General features: G+C 42.8%; 1 protein-coding gene across 5 annotated transcripts in view; it reads right to left on the bottom strand.

Moving 5' to 3' along the window:
- The window catches only part of ERBB4 (erb-b2 receptor tyrosine kinase 4), an 832,220-nt gene that overhangs the window by 346,249 nt on the left and 464,508 nt on the right, over nucleotides 1–21,463 (bottom strand). The gene's annotated exons all lie outside the window — the stretch shown is intronic.

The raw sequence follows: 21,463 nt of genomic DNA, 5'->3' as shown, positions 1-21,463 counted from the left end.
CTTGGCTGCAACATATTAGCCGGTCCAGAACGCCCGCTGCCGCGCCACAAAACCACCAAAGCTCCTACTAATGCGTTAAAGTCTCAGCAAAAGGAGTTGCTGGGTCTTGGGGGGGGGGGGGGGTTGTCAGTAAAGGTAAGTGCTTCTAAAGCATTTGCTTTTTTGTTATTTGAATTGGCTTGACTAACATATCCCCTTCAGAAGCCGAGACTATGTTAATTTGCTAAATGATCAAACAGTCCTAAACTAAACAAGTGCTGAACACTCAGTAAAAGGGTGCGAGTTCAGAAGAATTTGAAATGAGCCGTTAGTCTTCAAAGAAGTGGGTCAACCTTTGAATTCTGTTGTTCTCTTTTCTTTAAATAGCAGATGTTTTCCATATATATCAAAACGTTATAAGGCACAATGCTAATCTGTATGAATGACCCTGAACTCCTGTTAATTTAACAAAGGCCTAGAAAATTGTTTAATTAACATGTTTAATTAACCTTGTTTCAAGAATTTCTGTACACTAAGACACCAGCTAACTTTCAAATGGCTGGGCACTCAGGCTAATAAACCATCTCAAGAAAGCTAGAGAGTTCCAGAAAAACATCCAGAAAAACAATCTGCTTCATTGACTATGCAAAAGCCTTTGACTGTGTCGACCACAGCAAACTATGGCAAGTTCTTAAAGAAATGGGAGTGCCTGGTCACCTCATCTGTCTCCTGAGAAATCTCTATGTGGGACAAGAAGCTACTGATTGGTTCAAAATTGGGAAAGGAGTACGACAAGGCTGCATTTTGTCTCCCTGCTTATTTAACTTATATGCAGAATTCATCATGTGAAAGGCTGGGCTGGATGAATCCCAAGCCGGAATTAAGATCACTGGAAGAAATATCAACAACCTCAGATATGCAGATGACACAACCTTGATGGCAGAAAGTGAGGAGGAATTAAAGAACCTTTTATTGAGGGTGAAAGAGGAGAGCGCAAAATATGGTCTGAAGCTCAACATCAAAAAAACTAAGATCATAGCCACTGGTCCCATCACCTCCTGGCAAATAGAAGGGGAAGAAATGGAGGCAGTGAGAGATTTTACTTTCTTGGGTTCCATGATCACTGCAGATGGTGACAGCAGTCATGAAATTAAAAGACGCCTGCTTCTTGGGAGAAAAGCAATCACAAACCTAGACAGCATCTTAAAAAGCAGAGATATCACCTTGCCAACAAAGGCCCATATAGTTGAAACTATGGTTTTCCCAGTAGTGATGTATGGAAGTGAGAGCTGGACCATAAAGAAGGCTGATCGCAGAAGAATTGATGCTTTTAAATTATGGTGCTGGAGGAGACTCTTGAGAGTCCCATGGACTGCAAGAAGATCAAACCTATCCATTCTGAAGGAAATTAGCCCTGAGTGCTCACTGGAAGGACAGATTCTGAAGCTGAGGCTCTAAGACTTTGGCCACCTCATGAGAAGAGAAGACTCCCTGGAAAAGACCCTGATGTTGGGAAAGATGGAGGGCACAAGGAGAAGGGGACGACAGAGGATGAGATGGTTGGACAGTGTTCTCAAAGCTACCAGCATGAGTTTGAGGAAACTGTGGGAGGCAGTGGAAGACAGGAGGGCCTGGCATGCTCTGGTCCATGGGGTCACGAAGAGGCGGACACGACTAAACGACTAAACAACAACATGCTTCAAACTCACCGAACTTTAAGTGTGCTCAAGAAGTGCAAAAGGAAAACTCCATTTTAACTCCCCCAGAACTTCTGCTGCTTGTTCTGAAGTGCTATTTACAATTTTTGTATGTATATGATGCTGTATTAAGTTTCAGTACCATAGTGCATGGTTGACACTGTAAAGGCCTCCTTAGATATCTCAGCCCAGCTTGGGTCTTCACTATTTCAACACACTAATTTTCATTTTCATTCTGATTCTCTCTCTCTCTCTCTCTCTCTCTCTCTCTCTCTCACACACACACACACACACACACACACGGAGGCACTCACTGAAAAAGGCGGGGCATGGAGGAAGAATTTGCTCTGCCTTTCCCAAAAGGCTGTACAGTGACACCTTGGTTCTCAAACCTAATCCGGAAGTCCGTTCCAAAACCAAAGCATTTCAAAACCAAGGTGCACTTTCCCATAGAAAGTAATGCAAAATGAATTGATCCGTTTCAGACTTTTAAAAACAACCCCTGAAACAGCAATTTAACATGAATTTTACTATCTAACGAGACCACTGATCCATAAAATGAAAGCAATAATCAATGTACTGTACTATAAAATAAATAAGACAGTATTGTAGATGATAAAAATTAAAATTATTATTATTTTCTTACCTGCACTGATAATAGTCATTGTTTGGATGGGGGGGGGGGCTTTTATCTATTTCTGCAGTCACACAGTCGGTCAATCAGTAGCTGAACTGGGTTCCACACAGTCACAAAAACAAATTAACTGAAAAAGCCTCAAAAACAAAAACACAAAATAAGTAGCAAAAACAAAAGTGCCAAACTTAATCAGTTCTGGAACTTCCAGAACGTTCAAAAACTAAGGCACAGCTTCTTACCACTGTATCTATGATGCTTGTGATATTTTGGAGCAACCACCAGCCAGATGCCTCTGAGAGGTCACAAGCTGCGCATGAAGGCAATTCATATGTGCAAGCAGTTAGGCAAGACCGAGACAAAGACTTTGCTGAATAAACTGCATTTTAACATGGTGTTAACCTGTTTAAAAATCCCAGTATTAACACTTACATTATCCCCCATCTCTCGTGAACTACATGCACACTTTTGCAATACATTCTCCCTGCAAAACACAGTAAAATGTACAGAACATTCAGGTCAGTCATTTCTAAAGTGGAGCCAAATGCAACCCTTTGGTTGTTCATCATTAATATTTTATCAATTTCCAAGCTGCTACAGTTTTCTCCAGGGATATCATTAATAAAATACCTCTAAAATCAGCAAGATAGCAGGCAGAGTGACCAAACTACAGAACAAGTTTTAATTATCTTGATTTTATATAATGCTGAGTGCATGGCTTAAATTTAAAGAAATGTGAAATCCAGATCTTTGATGATGGAGGAGATTTTTTTTTGCTCATTATATTTCATCAGTTGTTTTAATTACTTCTCATGCATCCCCTCTTCCAATGCCTATACAAATGGCAGAAACTTGTCTCCATGAATTAGCATATATAGTGAAATCAACTTCCACTGAACTACTTCTGTCATACTCAACCCTAGATGCTTGGATGTATCCACCTCTTCTAACATCCAGTTCATACTTGCTCACACTGTTCTGTTATACTCTCTCCTTCTTAGGGGTGTAATTATTCATGCCATGATTCATTTCAGTCCAGACATTTAGATCTCCCCTCTCCACAAGTCCAGACAGCCTTGATACAATCTCCAAACATGTACAGATGGGCTTGAAATTGAGAAGCAATCCCATACGATTTCTAGGATTCAACACTGCCCTTCTCCTACACTGTATTTAATTTGCATATTATGCACAGATTCCTGTCAGTAAAGATTCAATTTGACTAATGGAAGAATAAAAAAAAACCTGTTTTCATTTTGGTTATGGCAAAAGAGGCCGTGTTTATAATTTGTTTCCAGTGTAAAAAGGAACACATTTTATATACAGTGAGTTTTCCTGGCGGGGAAATGCCACCTGTTTGCTCTATCTAGAACCTCCCAAGAGGTTTCATAGGAATTGGGGTACCAAATGTGTCGCCAGGAATTTGAATCAAATCTGCAAATATAACTATTTTTACCAACATTGGGCTTGTGACTTGAGGACAACAAATTATTGTTGCCAAGTGTATTCAGGATGTTAATAATTTGGTTAGGAAAATATAGATTTTAGTACAGTGGAAAGAGCCTTAAATTTTTTCTCTATTTCAGATTCACATTAATCTCTAATGGACAACCTCATTATTTTATGTCAAATAAATAAATAAATAAATAAATGAAAACAAGCTGAAACAGTTAATACGTTCTTCTACAGTTAAGAAGAAGAAAAGGTATTTGTTAATTTCTCCATGAGACAAGTTGTATCTTTCTGGACAGAGAAGAAGACCGTGCTTAGTAAAATGTAAGAGTAGCAACAGTTATGGTTCTATGGGGGAAAATAAAGAAGCAAATTTAATGTGTGAGTCTATGCCTAATGTTAGTCTATCTTCAGCATACTCCTACTGTCAGGGGCTCAGGAGCAGAAGCACAGGGAAGAGGGGAGATGGAGAGCGAAGGGGAAGAATCTGAGGGCAGCGTAGAAGAAGATGACAGTGGCCCGAGAGATTCCATGAGCCTCTCCAGCGAATCGGAAGATTCACAGAAGGGGGCGCCAGTGGCCAGGGCAAGGGGATTCCCAAGGGGGACACTCCAGGAGCAAGGGGCCAGCAGGGACTCCCAGAGTAGCAGTTGGAAATCAGGACCAGCTTCCCCACCAGAGCATAGTGGGGGGGAAGAGTCGCAGGTATCGAGGGCAGAGGATTCCACACCAGGGAGTGAAGATAAGTCAGGGCTGGCCACGCCTCCGTCGGAGAGCCAGACAACGGAGGGGAGGTCAGATCCGGGCAGTATCCTGGAAGAGGGAAGCAGTGACAGAAGCAGTGTGACGGTCAGGAGGAAGGTCACTGGGTTGGCGCGAGAGGCAAGTTCAAATGTACAGGAGCGCGGGACAGCAGAGAATGAGGATTGGGAACCGGGTCCTAAAGCCCGCCGGAGACAGGGGGAGGAGTCAGCCGACTCAGCGTCGGAAGTGTCCAGAAAGGGGAAAGTCCCGGCGGGCAGGAGGACCCAGAGGAGGAGAGAACAACGGAAAAGGTGGAGCAGGGCTAGGATCTTAAACTGGTGTCAGAGGGAAGGAGATTCAGACGGGACTTCGCCGGTCTGGGGTTTAAGACGTAGGGCTGCGCGCTGCGGCTTTGGAATGGAAGTTGAACTTCAATAAAGACTTTTGTACATAACGACGATCGGGCGTTGGTCCTCTGTGAGCTGGGACCTAGGGGCAGCTCTGACACCTACTAACAAAATAAATAAAAACAGTTTCAGTGCTAGGCTTGTTTTGTGCAAGGTGTTTGTGCCTTGGCAGCCGCAGCGACCATGGTGGGCAGAGAGGTGGGCAGAGGCAGTGGCCAGGGCGGTGGCAGCAGCCAAGCACCCAGGGGCACCCACAGTCCCACGGAAGTGGCACTCGTGTTGCTCACTGATCCTAAGTGTTCCTTGCTTCTGTCCACTTACTTGCCTTGTGGCTCCTGGTATCCAGCTCCTAACTCACCTCAGATCACTGCCCTGCTCTCCTTCTTCACACCAGAAGAGATGTGAACTAAAGCCACAATCACATTTTAAAATTTACTGCTTTATAATGATTCGCCTTAGGATACACTATATTCTCATAGTGCTAAGAGATGCACAGATACAGGATAACTTGTAGACAACTTATTGCACAGCAGTAAATTAGAGAATCTCTCTCATATCAGGCACTACATACTAATGACATTTGCATTAAACTTTCAGCATATGAAATATAAATGGCAAATGTTACATTTAAAATAACTTTGTTTAAGGCATGCAAAAAAGACAAGTATGACTTATGTCCTTAATTTTGGAGTGGAAGAATAAATTGAAATGACAATGATAATCGACAGGGCACACGACAGGGGCACACTGTGATTTAATAGCTAAAAGCTACCAGTAGCTTTGTGGGTCTCACTAACACCATTAGGTTTTGGTTTTTGTCAATGGCAGCTGGTACCTCTCAACACCACTGGTGTTCCATTGATCCCAGCTCATCCTATGCAGCTAATTCATCCAATCACTGGTTTACGAAGGGCTGCCCATATTCTGTGCTGTCACCATGCATTATTTCCATGTCCTGCATTATTTAAGTAGATTCAAAGCAGGTGCTCACAATTTGTGAACCATCAAGCCAAGCACAGCCCACCACCTGTGGCATCCCAACAGAAACTCAATAAACTTGTTTTTGCTGTCTAGTTAAAAATACAAAGAAGTGTAGGTGTGTAGTATCTGGCTAATGGGCTGAATCTGATTTGGTGGGTCACACAGAGTGCAGGACAAATATTCTCATTAGCATATTTTGAATACAGGATCAGCACAGATTTTCAATTACTTGTCCTATATTTTAAAGCATAGCACAAATTCTTCATATAATAAAAGTTTAGTTCTTCATGTCACCTTCTCCTTCCATATTTTTGTTTGTTTGTTTGTTTAGAGACAGTTGATAAAACAGGCATTTTTTTGGATCCTGTAACAGCCAGCAGCTTTTGCAGTATTATTTCACCCCTCCTCTTCCTGCTACTTCTAAAACAATTTTTAGCAATTGCTAAAACCTCCTTGCATAAACAGAATATATAATGACTTTCAATGGGATGACATGTTTAATCCACTCATTTCATTTCTTGTTTGTGCCTGCAGCACTCAGGAATTAGGAGATCTCCCTCACCCGAGGATCAATGCTTCATCTATCCCACTAGAGACACGATAGATTACTTCCGAGTGTCTACACATTATAAGTGGGAATGCATGCTGTTATTTTACATCTGACAAAAACAATTTGCTGAAGCATTTCGAAGTGGTGCCTCCAGCTGATGTATTTTCAAAATCCCTCTCATGTTTCAATTACAACGGCCAAGCAGGTTTTATTGTACCTGTTGGTTACACTGAACAGTGGCAAAGACATGTGAGGCACTTTTATAGGGATTACGAACAGCCTCAGTCACTAGTGCTCAGCACCTCTCTCTCTCTTTCTGTGTCTGTCTGTGTGTGTGTGTGTGAGAGAGAGAGAGAGAGAGAGAGAGAAAAGAAGAAGAAGAAGAAGAAGAAGAAGAAGAAGAAGAAGAAGAAGAAGACGACAGTGTGACACGGCAGCTAAAAAAGCCAATGCAATTCTGGGCTGCATCAATAGGAGTATTGCATCTAGATCAAGGGAAGTAATAGTGCCACTGTATTCTGCTCTGGTCAGACCTCACCTGGAGTACTGTGTCCAGACCTCACCTGGAGTACTGGTCAGACCTCACCTGGAGTACTGTGTCCACAGTTCAAGAAGGACACTGACAAACTGGAACGTGTCCAGAGGAGGGCAACCAAAATGGTCAAAGGCCTGGAAACGATGCCTTATGAGGAACAGCTAAGGGAGCTGGGCATGTTTAGCCTCGAGAAGAGGAGGTTAAGGGGTGATATGATAGCCATGTTCAAATATATAAAAAGATGTCACATAGAGGAGGGAGAAAGGTTGTTTTCTGCTGCTCCAGAGAAGCGGACACGGAGCAATGGATCCAAACTACAAGAAAGAAGATTCCACCTAAACATTCGGAAGAACTTCCTGACAGTAAGAGCTGTTTGACAGTGGAATTTGCTGCCAAGGAGTGTGGTGGAGTCTCCTTCTTTGGAGGTCTTTAAGCAGAGGCTTGACAACCATATGTCAGGAGTGCTCTGATGGTGTTTCCTGCTTGGCAGGGGGTTGGACTCGATGGCCCTTGTGGTCTCTTCCAACTCTATGATTCTATGATTCTAAGAAGAAGAAATTACTACCATTTCATGCCACTGTTCTTTTCTCTAACTTCCCCTAAGTCTAGGGATGGAGAAGAAATTTGATTCTGTACTCATTTAAAAGCCAAATCTATTTGTTTTATTTTACTTATTGAATTTGATAGTCACTTTATCTTGCCCAGAGCAATCCAAAGATACATTAAAACTAAGAAGAAAAAGAAACATCTCATTCGCTTTTAAATGGCCACAGATAATTAAATGGCAGAGGAAAGTTTTCTCCTGGTGCCAAATGATCCTGTCAGGTGAGACTCCCTGGGGAGCGCATTCCACAAACAGGGAGCCACTACAGAAAAGGCCCATTCTTGTGCTGCTGCCCTCCAGACCTCTGGGGGGGATGGAGCACACAAAGAAGGGCCTCAGATGATGATCTGTACAGGGTCCAGGTTGGATCTGTACAGGGTCCAGGCAGCCCTGAGCTATTATAGGTCAAAACCAGCACTTTGAATTGCGCCTGAAAATTGATTGGCAGCCCATGCAGTTGGGCCAGGATTGCAGTTATATGCTTAAACTGCCACTGAATTCTACACCAGCTGAAGTTTCCAAACCCTCTTATGAGGCAACCCCACATATAACATGTTGCAGTAATCTAACCTAGAGGTTACCAGAGCCTAGAAGACAGAACTTAGGCTATCCGTCTCCAAATAGAAGTGCAGCTGGGTCACCAGCCAAAGCTGATGGAAGGTACTCCGGGCCACTGAGGCCACCTGAGCCTCAAGCAACAGGAATGAATTTCAGAGGGAGTGCAACCCCAACCAAATTCAATAAATTTGCAGTTTCCTAAACAATATGCAGGGTGGGATGCGGGTGGCGCTGTGGGTAAAACCTCAGCGCCTAGGACTTGCCGATCGTCAGGTCGGCGGTTCGAATCCCCGCAGCGGGGTGCGCTCCCGTTGCTCGGTCCCAGCGCCTGCCAACCTAGCAGTTCGAAAGCACCCCCGGGTGCAAGCAGATAAATAGGGACCGCTTACTAGCAGGAAGGTAAACAGCGTTTCCGTGTGCTGCGCTGGCTCGCCAGATGCAGCTTCATCACGCTGGCCACGTGACCCGGAAGTGTCTCCGGACAGCGCTGGCCCCTGGCCTCTTAAGCGAGATGGGCGCGCAACCCCAGAGTCGGACACGACTGGCCCGTATGTGCAGGGGTACCTTTACCTTTACCTTTAAACAATATGCAAACCAAAACACAGCTATTCTTCAAAATTTGCAGTTTACTGTGTCCCTCAGGGCTGGTCCAATATGTTTTTTGGCACCTGAGTTGTACCATAAAATGGTGCTTCCCACAAAAAGATGCCAGGGAAGAAGGGCTGAGTGAAAACCAGTCAATCAATCAACCAATCAATCTTTATTGCAGTCAAAGACCAGACAGCAAAATTAACAACAGCAACATACACTTCATCATCATCAGGAGGTGGATGTAATTAGAAATTCCCTATAAACCTATTTACATTCTAAATAGTGTAAGTGAGTTAAAATCTACATTGGAAACGGGTGGGCGGGTGGGGGGAGACCAGCAGCATTTCCTCGTCACCGAGAGGCCACTACAACAATGCGTCCTTCGAAGGCCGGATCTGCTGTCCTTGTGGATTCTGCCACCCAAGGAGGTCACTCCAGCTTGCCTCATGGGTGGGCCGAGCCTGGCGTCCCTCCTTTCCCCCTCCATACATGTAGATAGGAAATTCAAGACAACCTGAGAAGGGATGGCATGGGCAACTTTGTGGCATACATTGCAGCTCTTTGTGAAAATTCCTTAAAGAGGACAGGATGGAGTGAGAATGGAAATGTGAGAAAATCCTATCAGTATCTAAACTGAGGTGACAGCTTTGGCTGGCACACCAGCCAGCTAGTTCAGGTGCAATGGGGAAGTGGAAATAAATTGAACTTTTTAAGAGTGCTTATATTACGGAGAAAAATTAATCTGCTCTCCTATTAATCAGTACACCACTTTTTAAAAACTGATAAGGTAAAAGATTAATAGATTAAATATTGTAGCTCTACAAAATATCCTTACGTTGGCCATACATGTACCTCAGGCCAAATTTCATCAAATTATGGAACAGACATTTGTGAAGGAAGGAACTAATCTTCCGTATTTCTACTAACAGAAATATAATTTGTAATATCTTTCACTGAAGTTTAAATCTCTGTCCCCAAAGGGGGGGGGGAGAGTCAGAATAGAAACTTTCAGGAACACTTTTCCCCTCAAAAAAATCTATTTATCTCAAAAAATATTGTCTCAGAGATCTCCTAAAATGTCAAATACCATTATTAAAGAGCACATTCAGCTGAGTAAAATCAGGGCTTGGGTTGTTGCACCAACAAATCAGAACACCATCTAAAGTCAGAGCTGTGAAAACAATTGCAGCATTGAAACAAATCAGATTCAGGTTTTGATCCTGATGTCCCCATTGACACATGGCTGGCTTTGCAAATAATCCTGCCGGGGCACTTCTCCCACCAAATCCCAGGCTTCTTATGTATCAGAGCTGGCTGAGAAAGGATGGTTAGGTTTACAGGCGGAAAAAGCAAATCGCAGCCATGAAATCCCAGCTGGGCACAGGAAGGGAGAAAGAGAAGGAAACACACACACACACACACACACACACACACACACACACACACAAACTTATATCCTATAGACTTGCTAAAAGAGACTTGGAGTAAGCCCGCCTACAGCATATTTGACAGTTAGCTCAGAGCTGCATAAATTAAGCTGTTTTGTTTATCTCGTAAAAAGAATCCCAAGAATGGTCCTGCTTCTTTATTCAGGAGTGCAATTCCCAATGCCCCACAAGTACCGTAAGTGGAAAAACAAGCCCCAATCTAGCTGCAGGGTTGCCAAAGTGTGCCTGTCATGTGTCCTCTGTAGGGTGTGTGGGTGTGGGTGTGTTAGTTTATGGCAATCCAGCCCCATAGGGAAAAAGCTCACATCTCATTCTGAACATCTTTGGGCATAGAGAGGCACCGCAAAGGTTCTCTGAAGAGACTCTTCTTGCGGTCTCTCTTCTCACAGCTCCCACAGCCTTCCTCTGTGGCCAAATTATTCTTCCTCTGGGCATTTTTTTTTTGGGGGGGGGGGTATCTAACCCTTCTCCTAGGTTGGCTTCAGTCTTCCGGTTCTTGTCTTTGGCCTTCCTCTCTGATGGGGAGAACTCTCTAAAACATTGGTAGACAACCTAAGGCCCGGGGCCCGGATCCAGCCCAATCGCCTTCTAAATCTGGCCCGCAGACGGTCCAGCGTGCTTTTACATGTAAATGTGTACATGTGTCCTTTTATTTAAAATGCATCTCTGGGTTATTTGTGGGGCCTGCCTGGTGTTTTTACATGAGTAGAATGTGTGCTTTTATTTAAAATGCACCTCTGGGTTATTATTTGTGGGGCACAGTAATTCATTCTTTTTTTCTTCTTCTTCTTCAAAATATAGTCCGGCCCCTCCACAAGGTCTGAGGGACAGTGGACCAGCCCCCTGCTGAAACAGTTTGCTGATTCCTGCTCTAAAAGATTCCTAGCGAGAATGCCTGCACCTTGGCAAATTCACCACCAGCCCGGCTGGGCAAATTTCTGGCCAGACCGTGCAAGTTGGAGGAGGCACCAGGCCATACATGTACCACCCCAGGCCAGGAGCGAGGGAGGGTGTGGCTGAAACTTCCAAAGATAAAATTAGGAAAATAGAGAGCCCTTTTGCATCAGGGCTGATTCACACAACCCAGAGAATGGTCCAAAGACCAGAACAGCTAAAGATCAGCTAAAGATCAACACAACCCAGAGAATGGTCAAAAGATCAGAACAGCTAAAGATCAACACAACCTTGTTATGGGAGGCCACCCAGGAACTGTACGTAAGCCACTCTTGAGTTCACTGAGCAGGGAAATACAACAAATCATGCATAAGTGAATAAATCTAAAATTTGCCCTAAGTGATTGCTGGTGCTGGTGCCACAATATTTTCCAGATCATAGAAAAATAATAACCAGGTAGCAGCAAACAACGGTGCGGAAGCCGACTTGCCCTTTCCCCCAACCCCCTTTTAAAAATTGGTGTTACAGTGGCTGCCCATCCAACCCTCCAGCAGGGAGGCTGATTTCGCTGTCAAGTTACATATATATTTTCATTAGAAGATGAACTCGCTCAGTTGCATATCAGCTGGAACCAGTGACCAAGTGATGGTTCAAGCTTTAGAATGCTTAATCTGAACTACTACTACTACTAGTACTACTAAAATTGTATATTGCTCTTCATCCAAAGATCTTAGGGTGGTTCACAGCATAAAAATACAAGATAAAAACACAAAATGCATAATAAAACAAGAACAGAACAATACACCCCCCCAACACATTTAAAAGGTTGTTGATTAGCAAAAGGCCTGGCTGAATCACTCTTCTGAATAATGGAAACTTCATCTTAGAACAGGCTTCCTTCATTGGCTTTTGGAAAGTCCTGCCTTCTGCAACCTCTACAAATGGTAGAATATTGATTGGGTCCCTGTTACAATAACAGGTGAGTTCTCTTCTACTTTCCAGTCTTTATATTCCTTATTGAAAGAAAACTTCCCAGGATACACTTTTCCTATGGCAATTCTGCAGATGTTTGCTGTTTCTTTTTTCTCTGACAATATGTGCTTGACAGCAATGAAATCTGATTAGCTGCATCCTAGTCTCCCTGGACAGTCCTTGGAAAATACGGTAGCCCTTTGCCCTGAAACCCTTGTAACAAAAGCATGAATGGTCTCTCTCACAATGGGGCAGGGAGCTTCTTAGAAATGCCTTGTTTTATTTTGTGTTTGAATGTCAAGTGATCTGATTTCCTGAAAATTAACCCATTGTCAATTGCACATATTTGCAGTTGAATTTGAACCTTCTGCCTTGCTACCTATGTGCTTAAACACACTGCTGTGATACACATTAACAGCAACCTCATTTTGGTTTGTTTTTTTTAAGGAAAAGCTGGGTTCTCTTATAAAGGACAACTGAAACCACATTATTAATGTCCATTTAGAGTCATGGAAAGCTATTTCTAACTTTTTTGGGGGGTGGAGCTTCCTTTTTTAATGTTGATAGGGAAACAACTCAGACTGCCAGGATAGGAAATAGACAAGAAGTTAATATCACTTGCTTGGTTCCGGGTTCCTTCCACCTGGTATCTTCAGCCATTTCAGACTCAGGACCCACTTTTAACCCAAACATGCACTGGGGACCCATCTCTTAATCTTTTACCATATATTTGCATGGTGCTAGCGCTCCTGTTGAAACCCACCATGGATCAGCCACTAAACAGGTTGCCTGACTCTTTAGACCTTCTAAGAGAGAATACTCCTCCTTCTTTTGCTTGGCTTAGACCACATAACTAAGCTGTGTAACTACCTGCATTCCAGAAGGCACCGCAGGGTTAATAGTGAGGTGGAAGGACACACAGAGTCGCTAAGGCAAAAAAGATGCCACCGCAATTGTTCTGGAGGAGGGAGGAAGAAACAGGTCTTCTCCCCACCTGCCACCAAATTACTTGAGTGCTATTTCAAAACACATTAGAAAGACAGAATTAGCTGCAGATGCCATATTTTAAAATAGCCCATATTGGCAGGTTAGCCTTTTCCCTGTGAACATCTATTGTGATTCGTATTCCTACTATTCCATTCCATTATTATTCCATGGGCTTGCTCTGCCGCATGTTCTGCTCTGCCTGCTTCCTATTTAACTTGGAGAATTTCCAAATTAATTTCAGAACCGATGCACACGCTGTGTGCTGCTGCAGTCTTCAGTTCACATGCTTTTGCCTCCCACATTCTGACACATACCAGCACATATGTGCATTGATTAAACCACAGCACAAGCAACAGCAAAGGAATATTGATGCTACCTTGCTATCACATCACGATTCCTTTTCATCCCATGATATAACCCATGTGCATATTATGTGGTTGTTCTTTTAATTCCATTTATCAATAACTTGAGTAGAACATCCTGAAGCATTTTAACAATAAAAATAAAAACAATTCCATACATAGAAACAATTTCAAATCCACCTGAGCACTGGCGAGACACCTACCTCTCAAGCAGCTAGGAGGAAACGACAACTAAAGGCAATGTGGTGAACAGAATTCAGGGGGACAGCAACTGGGCCAGAGAGATAAATAAACAGCCAATGGTTTCTAATAAACACTGTAGATCTGAAAGGAGATTTAGTTTCACACACAGCACTCAATCCGCACAGAAACCTTTTGATATAAAAGCAATTTTGTGACCTTTCCTTTGTAACTCAACTCTCCTAAGGGCTAGTTTTCACTGGGGTGGTAAAACCGAGTCTACATTGCATCACTTCAGAGTTCATGTGGGGGCTCACATGGTACGGATGTTATTCCATGCAAAAGAGAAAACCACTGCATGTAGAAAATTAGCATGTCAGGGGGGAAGTCTAGAACCTTTCTGCCTCCTATAGAGGAGCATTGTCTTACAAGCCCCCACATGCAGTCTGAAGTGATGCGACCCAGACACAGGCTTATCACTTCAGAGAGAACAAGGCTGAAATGTAAACCTGTTCCTTATGGCTATTCTCATTTTTGTCTGTCTTTGGATCAAATGGTGCACATTAGATTGCCTCCATTAACTTCTCTGCCCTTTAGAATTTCATCCACTGGCAAAGTTTAGGGTCCGAAGAGTGTCCATTTAACCACACACACGGCTATTACGTCTTCTGTGCACACATCTACCACTGACTGGACTGTGGCTAAGGCATGTCCTTAACTTTACAAAGCAATTTATTCCAATACGGAAGAATACAGGTGACGAGACCCAGAACCTTCCCCAGCAAGCCCAGCAAATGGCTAATTGCATTTTAATGACAAAACTTAAATTGGTGCCTTAGTTCTGATTTGAATGTATTCTATTTTAGAAGAGTAAGAAACAGCAGCCGTATCACCCTGAAGATGCCTTCTGAGACAACACAAGCTGCCTGCTCTCAAAACATTCATTAGCTCTGTGCTCACTATTTTTAGTTAACATATTGAATCTATCCCCGGTAGCCAACACACCAGGTTCAACAGAATCCTCGTGAGATTATACTAAATTTTGCCCATAAGCAGTTCTGCACTGGGAAATTTGGATGAGCTGACATATGTCTTTTCTTCTAGGCTACAGAAGACTGCCATGTTCTTGACTGCTCGTCAATCAACAGGAGAAAAACTGTGGTGCCAGGGAGAGACTGCCTAATATTTCAGAAGAAAATGTAGTTGAAACTTAAGGGCCATGTAACACAACATGGCTGTCACAAGAAAGCTGCTTGAAATTCCATTTGGCAGCTGCTTTGTGCAGTCTCGGTGAAACTGGCCTCTGCCACAGACTTCCGGGTTGGCGCCTCCGGCAATGGCTGAGCTCCTCCGATCGGGAGGAACTTACTCCGTGAAAAACAGGGTCTGACCGCCACGGCAAAGGCAGAGACCCATTCAAATCACAGGTGGAAGAAACCTGTGAACCTGGGATTCGGCTGGCACCTTTTGCGCCTCCCCTACTCGTGGGGAAACCCTGTTTAGGGGATCCGGAGCGACATGGGGTGAGCGGCGCGGTGCTTTGAATCGACTGCTTCTTTCACGGAGTGAAGCCGCATTGCTGTTGCTGGAGAGCGCTGACTTTTTCCTGTGGACAATTGGATTTTAAACAACTACCCGTGAGTAGAACGAAAAATTGGATTTTTAAGTATCTTAATTCGGTGCCGAAGCGGGAAGGTCATAAACAGGAAGTCCGCCTTCCGCTTTTGTAAATAGACTGAAGCAAAGACGTTAAAAGCTAAAGCCTTTGAAAGCCTTTGATAAAAGATTAAATTTCCATCGGTTAAAAATACAGAACCCCCCTTGGAGGCAGGTGAAGAGCTTTGAATTTTGAACTTAGTAAGCCTGCAGGAGTGAGGGGAAAATCAAATCACCTCAGCTCTGAAACTGGGAATGGGCTGCCAGATGACGTTTGGGGAAAGTTCGTTGACAGAACGGATTTGACAGCTAGTTGAAATAAGAGCAAGATACTGTTTCCATTGTCCTCTTCTGCATTTAAAATGGAGGAAAAGTAACCGAAAATTGAAACTTTGTTTATTGCGTGAGCTGTGCTTGAAAGAACTCATACAAGTGGAGACTGTTTCCCTCTAGAGGGAGCTTTTGAAACTGTTACAGGAGTGTAACTGGGGGATCCCCAGCTGCAAGATAAGGATTCTGAGAACCAGTGATTGACCTTGGACTATTCAAAATGTTGATAGGAGAAGATATTGTGACTCTATTATGTAAAATAAGTCATTCGCTGGAAGAGCTTAATAAAAAGACGGATGCCACGACTTTTAAAGTTGATAACTTGGAACAGAAAGTGACTAATTTGATACGAGAAGAGAGCACCAACACAGAAATAATTCAGGACTTGGCACAGGAACTTACTTTGGCAGAACAAATGGTGGAGGAAAAGGAGAAAGTTGTTGTTTTTGAACCTAAAATAACACAAGTGGGACTCTTAGTTTTACAGAAGCAAATTGAGGACTATAAATTGAAGCCTTCTATGATTGAATATAGAAAAAGTCAGATTTCGAGGATTGGTTCCCGGTTTGGACTGAAGAAGGAAAGTCGGAATGATCCCTCTATCCAGGGATTAATTGATTTTTGGGACATGGACTTGGACTTGGAGGAGTTTGAAGGTTTGGGGGCCTTTGGATTTGGAAGAATCTTGAAATACGACCTGAAATACTTTATTGACCCTAGCCTCAACTATGGAAATCTGGCTGAACTGTCCAGAAGGAATAAAAATATTGTTAAGATGGAGTTTTCTCGAGATTTGCTCTCTAGCATCAAAGAATATGAAGGAGATCGGCAGAAGGGACCTGGAAAAAAGTTAAGAGCCTCGGACATAAGATCTCCAGGTTGATGGACTATATGGAATTGACGGAAAGGACTGGCAGAATCCAAAACCAGGGAGAGGAGTTGATGGAAGAAGATTGAAAAATTTAAAGTTTATATATAGAAATATTGCAAAATTAATGAGTGATAGATAATTGGTGGATTGATATTTTATGGATTTAGCAGAAATGTGATTTGGAGGAAATTTAAAGACTATTTACAGAAACATTGTAAAATTAATATCTGTTAGAAGGATGTTGGAATAATATTATATGATTGTAGCAGGAATGATATAAAGGATTTGGGAATAACTGACTGTTAATTGGTGAAAGGAGGAAAAGTAAAGTTACATTATTTTAAGACAATTTACAGGACAAAAAAATTAAAAGAGGGAAAGGATTTGCTGAAATGGATAATTGACCTAGAATACAAAAAAGGGAGGTGGGAGGAGGTCAAGGAAATAAGTTAATGAAAGATTAGTAATGAGGGGATTTGATGCATTTTTCTTTGTGTTTTTGTTTTTGTTTAACGGGTTCTATTTTTTCTCTTTTTTCTTCTTTTTTATATTGTGATGTGTTGTTTTGCTTTTGTTAATGTGGCATTTTTATTTTTATTTTTTTCTGTAATTTTTGAAACTTTAATAAATATTATTAAAAAAAAAGAAAAAAAAGAAACTGGCCTTTGCCACATGGTTCCTCTTCATGATATTGCCAAAACAGAATTCTAGGCAGTGTGGCAAAATGGCACACACAAAACGCCTCACCACACAGAGCAGCCAGCATGTAGGGAAAGTTCCAGATTTATTGATGTTAGGAAGGCATCCTTGCAATGAGGTTTAAGATGCCTGCCTGTGGGGGATTGTTTTGGTAAGTCTACATATTTGGGTTTGGTTTTTTTAAGTGTTTTAATTGAAGATGGTTTATGTATATTTGTTTTTAATTGGTCTGTCGACTTTAGCTGTGCTTTTTATGTACAATTTTATTTGTATACTACTTGGAGAGCTCTTCGATCAAGACGTTTATGCTTATAAATGTTCTAAATAATTATGTAAAATTATCCAACAAAGGCCACCACTTCCTACATGCACATGCTCACATATTACCATCATCTTCCAAGGTAGTGAGACAGGTAATGCCCATGGAGAAGACCTTCTCAGTTGTTTCACTGCTGCTCTCGGGTGCTCTCCGCAGGGAGGTCATTTGGCACTAAACAATGTATTTTTGGGTGCCAGGCAATACCATTTTATTTTCCCAGGTCTTAGGCCTTTTACTCTGCTTTTCTGCTGACACTGTTCTGTTGGTTTGGGGGCTTAGCCACTTTGTTGCCTGCAAAACGACAATTTCAATGACTTTTAATGATCTATTTTTGCAGGGTGCTCTGTTGGCCCCCCTGTTCCCTCGAAAAGTGACACTACCTGATGATGTAGTATTGCTCTGGTGGGGACTTTTGAGGGGATGGCATTCTTAGCCCATAGCCAGCGGAAGGGAAGGGACGGGAATGAATTTAAATCCAAGTACTTGTGTTCTTAACTGGCTTGTGAGTGACTGTTCACAGGTGTCCCTCAAGTGAAGGTATTGTGTAGATTCAGCTCTCACTTTGGCCAGTATTCCAGGTAAAAAGGTAAAGGTAAAGGTACCCCTGCCCGTACGGGCCAGTCTTGACAGACTCTGGGGTTGTGCGCCCGTCTCACTTAAGAGGCCAGGGGCCAGCGCTGTCCGGAGACACTTCCGGGTCACATGGCCAGCGTGACATCGCTGCTCTGGCGAGCCAGAGCCGCACACGGAAACGCCGTTTACCTTCCCGCTGGTAAGCGGTCCCTATTTATCTACTTGCACCCGGAGGTGCTTTCGAACTGCTAGGTTGGCAGGCGCTGGGACCGAGCAGCGGGAGCGCACCCCGCCGCAGGGATTCGAACCGCCGACCTTTCGATCGGCAAGTCCTAGGCGCTGAGGCTTTAACCCACAGCGCCACCTGCGTCCCAGTATTCCAGGTACATCATAGTATATGACATGCTGGAGTAAAAGAAGAGAGATACTGGACTGCAGAAACTGGATAAAGCTGGCACTGGAAGAAGTCACCCCAAATTGTATCCTTTGTATCAGCAGCAGAACAAATCTCACTGACAGGTCCCTGAATTCAATTACACAAGATTCAAGTCCCAGGATTCATTTTGTTTAGTTCAGTTCCAACAGATTCCAGTTATTCAGAGTCCAGACGGCAGAGATGCAACGAATTCCACAGAAAAGCTGTTGCTGATTAGTTATTCACACAAAACAACAACATTGCCCCTTGGCTACCACAGGGGTTAGTGTAGCAGTTCAAAGCAGCAGATTTTGAAAAAGTAATCAATACTTCAAACAGAAGGAAGAAAGTTAAGAATGCCCCTCAATTAGTTTAGTATCGGACTTAAATACTTTGTTGATCAATACTTTCAAAATAAGATTCAACCCATAGTTGTCAGGTCCCTGTAAAATATTTTCACTGGCAGGCCACCATGTTGAGTTAATCAATGTCTACGGTTATAAAAGAAATTATAATGGATGGGTGACCAAGGCCTGATTCAGAGTCAAGAAAATGGAATTCAGTAAACCCCCATAACCTCAAATGATTTTGATAGGCTTCTTAACTTAATCACTATAAACTGCATATTTTATAATTCAACACTACCTCTCACCTGAGACACTGGAAATTCTAGACTCTGCACCACAACCAACTCCTACACTTGACAGCATGTTGGAGGGCCACCCAGCCCTTGGGATTTCACCTGGGGGCAGGCATGGCCTTTGGAGATAGATGTCATGAAGTAAACAAACACTGTTACAAAGGTCTTAGTTACTGCCCATTTGCAATTGTCTGGCAAATGTCCAACAGCTTCAGATAGATTCAGGCTGTGAAAATATGCAGTGCTTAATGACCAATCTGGTACCTAGCTAAAAACAGACTTAGCTCAGTTTAAAGAGAAACCTGTAAAGATGTATACTTACATCTATACTTACAGATAGATGTAAGTATAATACACACACACACACATATTTCAACTAACATATTCACTATGTCTCTCCCTGAGATAACCAGAAATTCTTGCTGTGGATTTATGTTCCCAGGGGTCATTCCAGAAGGGCAGCCATTGTGATTAGCATGGCTCTTCCCCGTGGCTGGAGAAGGAGGGTCCTAATCAGATGATCCCTCTCAAAAGGAGGGCCATCCCATTCACCAGACCAGCTGACAGAACAAGGTCTACCCCTCCACCCTCATGACGGCTCCATCAGAACAGCAGGATATCAGGACAGAGCAATAACACTGGAACACAGAACCGCCCAAGCGGCGAGCAAGGAAAACATATACTAAAAAGTTATGTGAGAATAACCACATAAAGTGTGGCACAAAATCCCTGGGAGGCTCCGGTGCTGTCTGCTTAGAAAACCATGACCAGACATCCACAACGAAGAGGAGGGAATCGCCCTCCAGGAACCCTTGGAAGTAGAAATTAACAGTAATAGTTTCGAGTTTTCCCCAAAGGTTCCTGGAGGGCAGTCAACGTGTATTGTGTATTGTCCAGAATGGGATTCCAGAACAAAAGGCCATAATAATAATAATAATAATAATAATAATAATAATAATAATAATGCCAGAACCACCCGTTACAGGACCTTCCTTCCAAACACAGCATAACCAGACACACAGGAATCAATGTTGTAACATCTAGCAAACATGGGCAGGGAAGCCCATGACATAATTCCACATTATTGTATAAATCCACAGAATACAATGCAAAGTATATATAATGTATGCATTGTGCAGTTGTGTTATTATGAGTGTGCAAGTGTTTTATTGGGTTGTGAATCTAGGGAGTAAGGTACTCAGGTGATTTTCATTTCACCTAGGTTTTATGAAACCTATTTATTTTTCAGCCTTGGTGAAATTTTATTACAAGCTCTCCTATTATTGCTTTGTGGTAAATTGTTCTCACTAATCAGTGCTGTAACAACAACAAGGGCGATTGCAGGGCATGCCCACAAAGACACTCACTTAATGGGAAATTGCATGTGGAAGATGTCAACAACAGACTGCTGGCCCAGTTCAATTTTGCAATGCACATGGGGCCCCAGTGCCTCTCTGCATCAAATGTTAAACAAATAAAGCAGTAGATTTAGAGGCAGCAGAAGCATATATGTAAATTGTTGCTTTAAAATACTACTGAAACTAATCAAAATAACAACAGCTCTATGAAAAAGAGGCAATTTAATGTAAATGCCAAATGTTCTTGAAAAAGCCATTTTGTGTTGGTGTTATTAAATATATTTACACTGCTTCAGCAGGAAAAAGAAAAACAGAAATTGCTGATATTACGGATGATTATCCAGTAAGAAAAAATACTACCCCAGACAGGGTTACTCAAGTCCACTGCTTGTTACTAGTCATAGCAAGTGGGAGACCTGCAACATAGGCGTATCATTCAGGGTGTCGGCCAGCCAAGCCGCCTCCAGGATAGCATAAGTTGTAAGGGGTTCAAACCCGCAAATGGTTTTCCAGGTCCGTCCATCCCCCGCATGTGACAATCATATTCTGTGCCTTTTGAAAATCACTGACCATGTTCAGTCCTCATAGGGCTAGTTGGTTTCAAGGAGGGGGGGAGGTTTCTCCCTTTTGTTTTTGTTTTGTATTTCCACTTACCTTAGGGTTTGCCAATTAATAATAATAATAATAATAATAATAATAATAATAATAATTTATTATTTATACCCCGCCCATCTGGTTGAGTTTCCCCAGCCACTCTGGGCGGCTTCCAATCAAATGTTAAAAACAATACAGCATTAAATATTACAAACTTCCCTAAACAGGGCTGCCTTCAGATGTCTTTTAAAGATGGGATAGCTGCTTATTTCCTTCACATCTGAAGGGAGGGTGTTCCACAGGGCGGGCGCCACTACCGAGAAGGCCCTCTGTCTGGTTCCCTGTAACCTCACTTCTCGCAATGATGGAACGGCTAGAAGGCCCTTGGTGAGTGATGGGGGTGGAGACGCTCCTTCAGGTATACAGGACCGAG

The sequence above is a fragment of the Podarcis cretensis genome, assembly GCF_951804945.1.
Source record: "Podarcis cretensis genome assembly, chromosome: 1".
NCBI lineage: Eukaryota > Metazoa > Chordata > Lepidosauria > Squamata > Lacertidae > Podarcis > Podarcis cretensis.
This window is presented reverse-complemented; position numbering and strand designations above follow the sequence as displayed.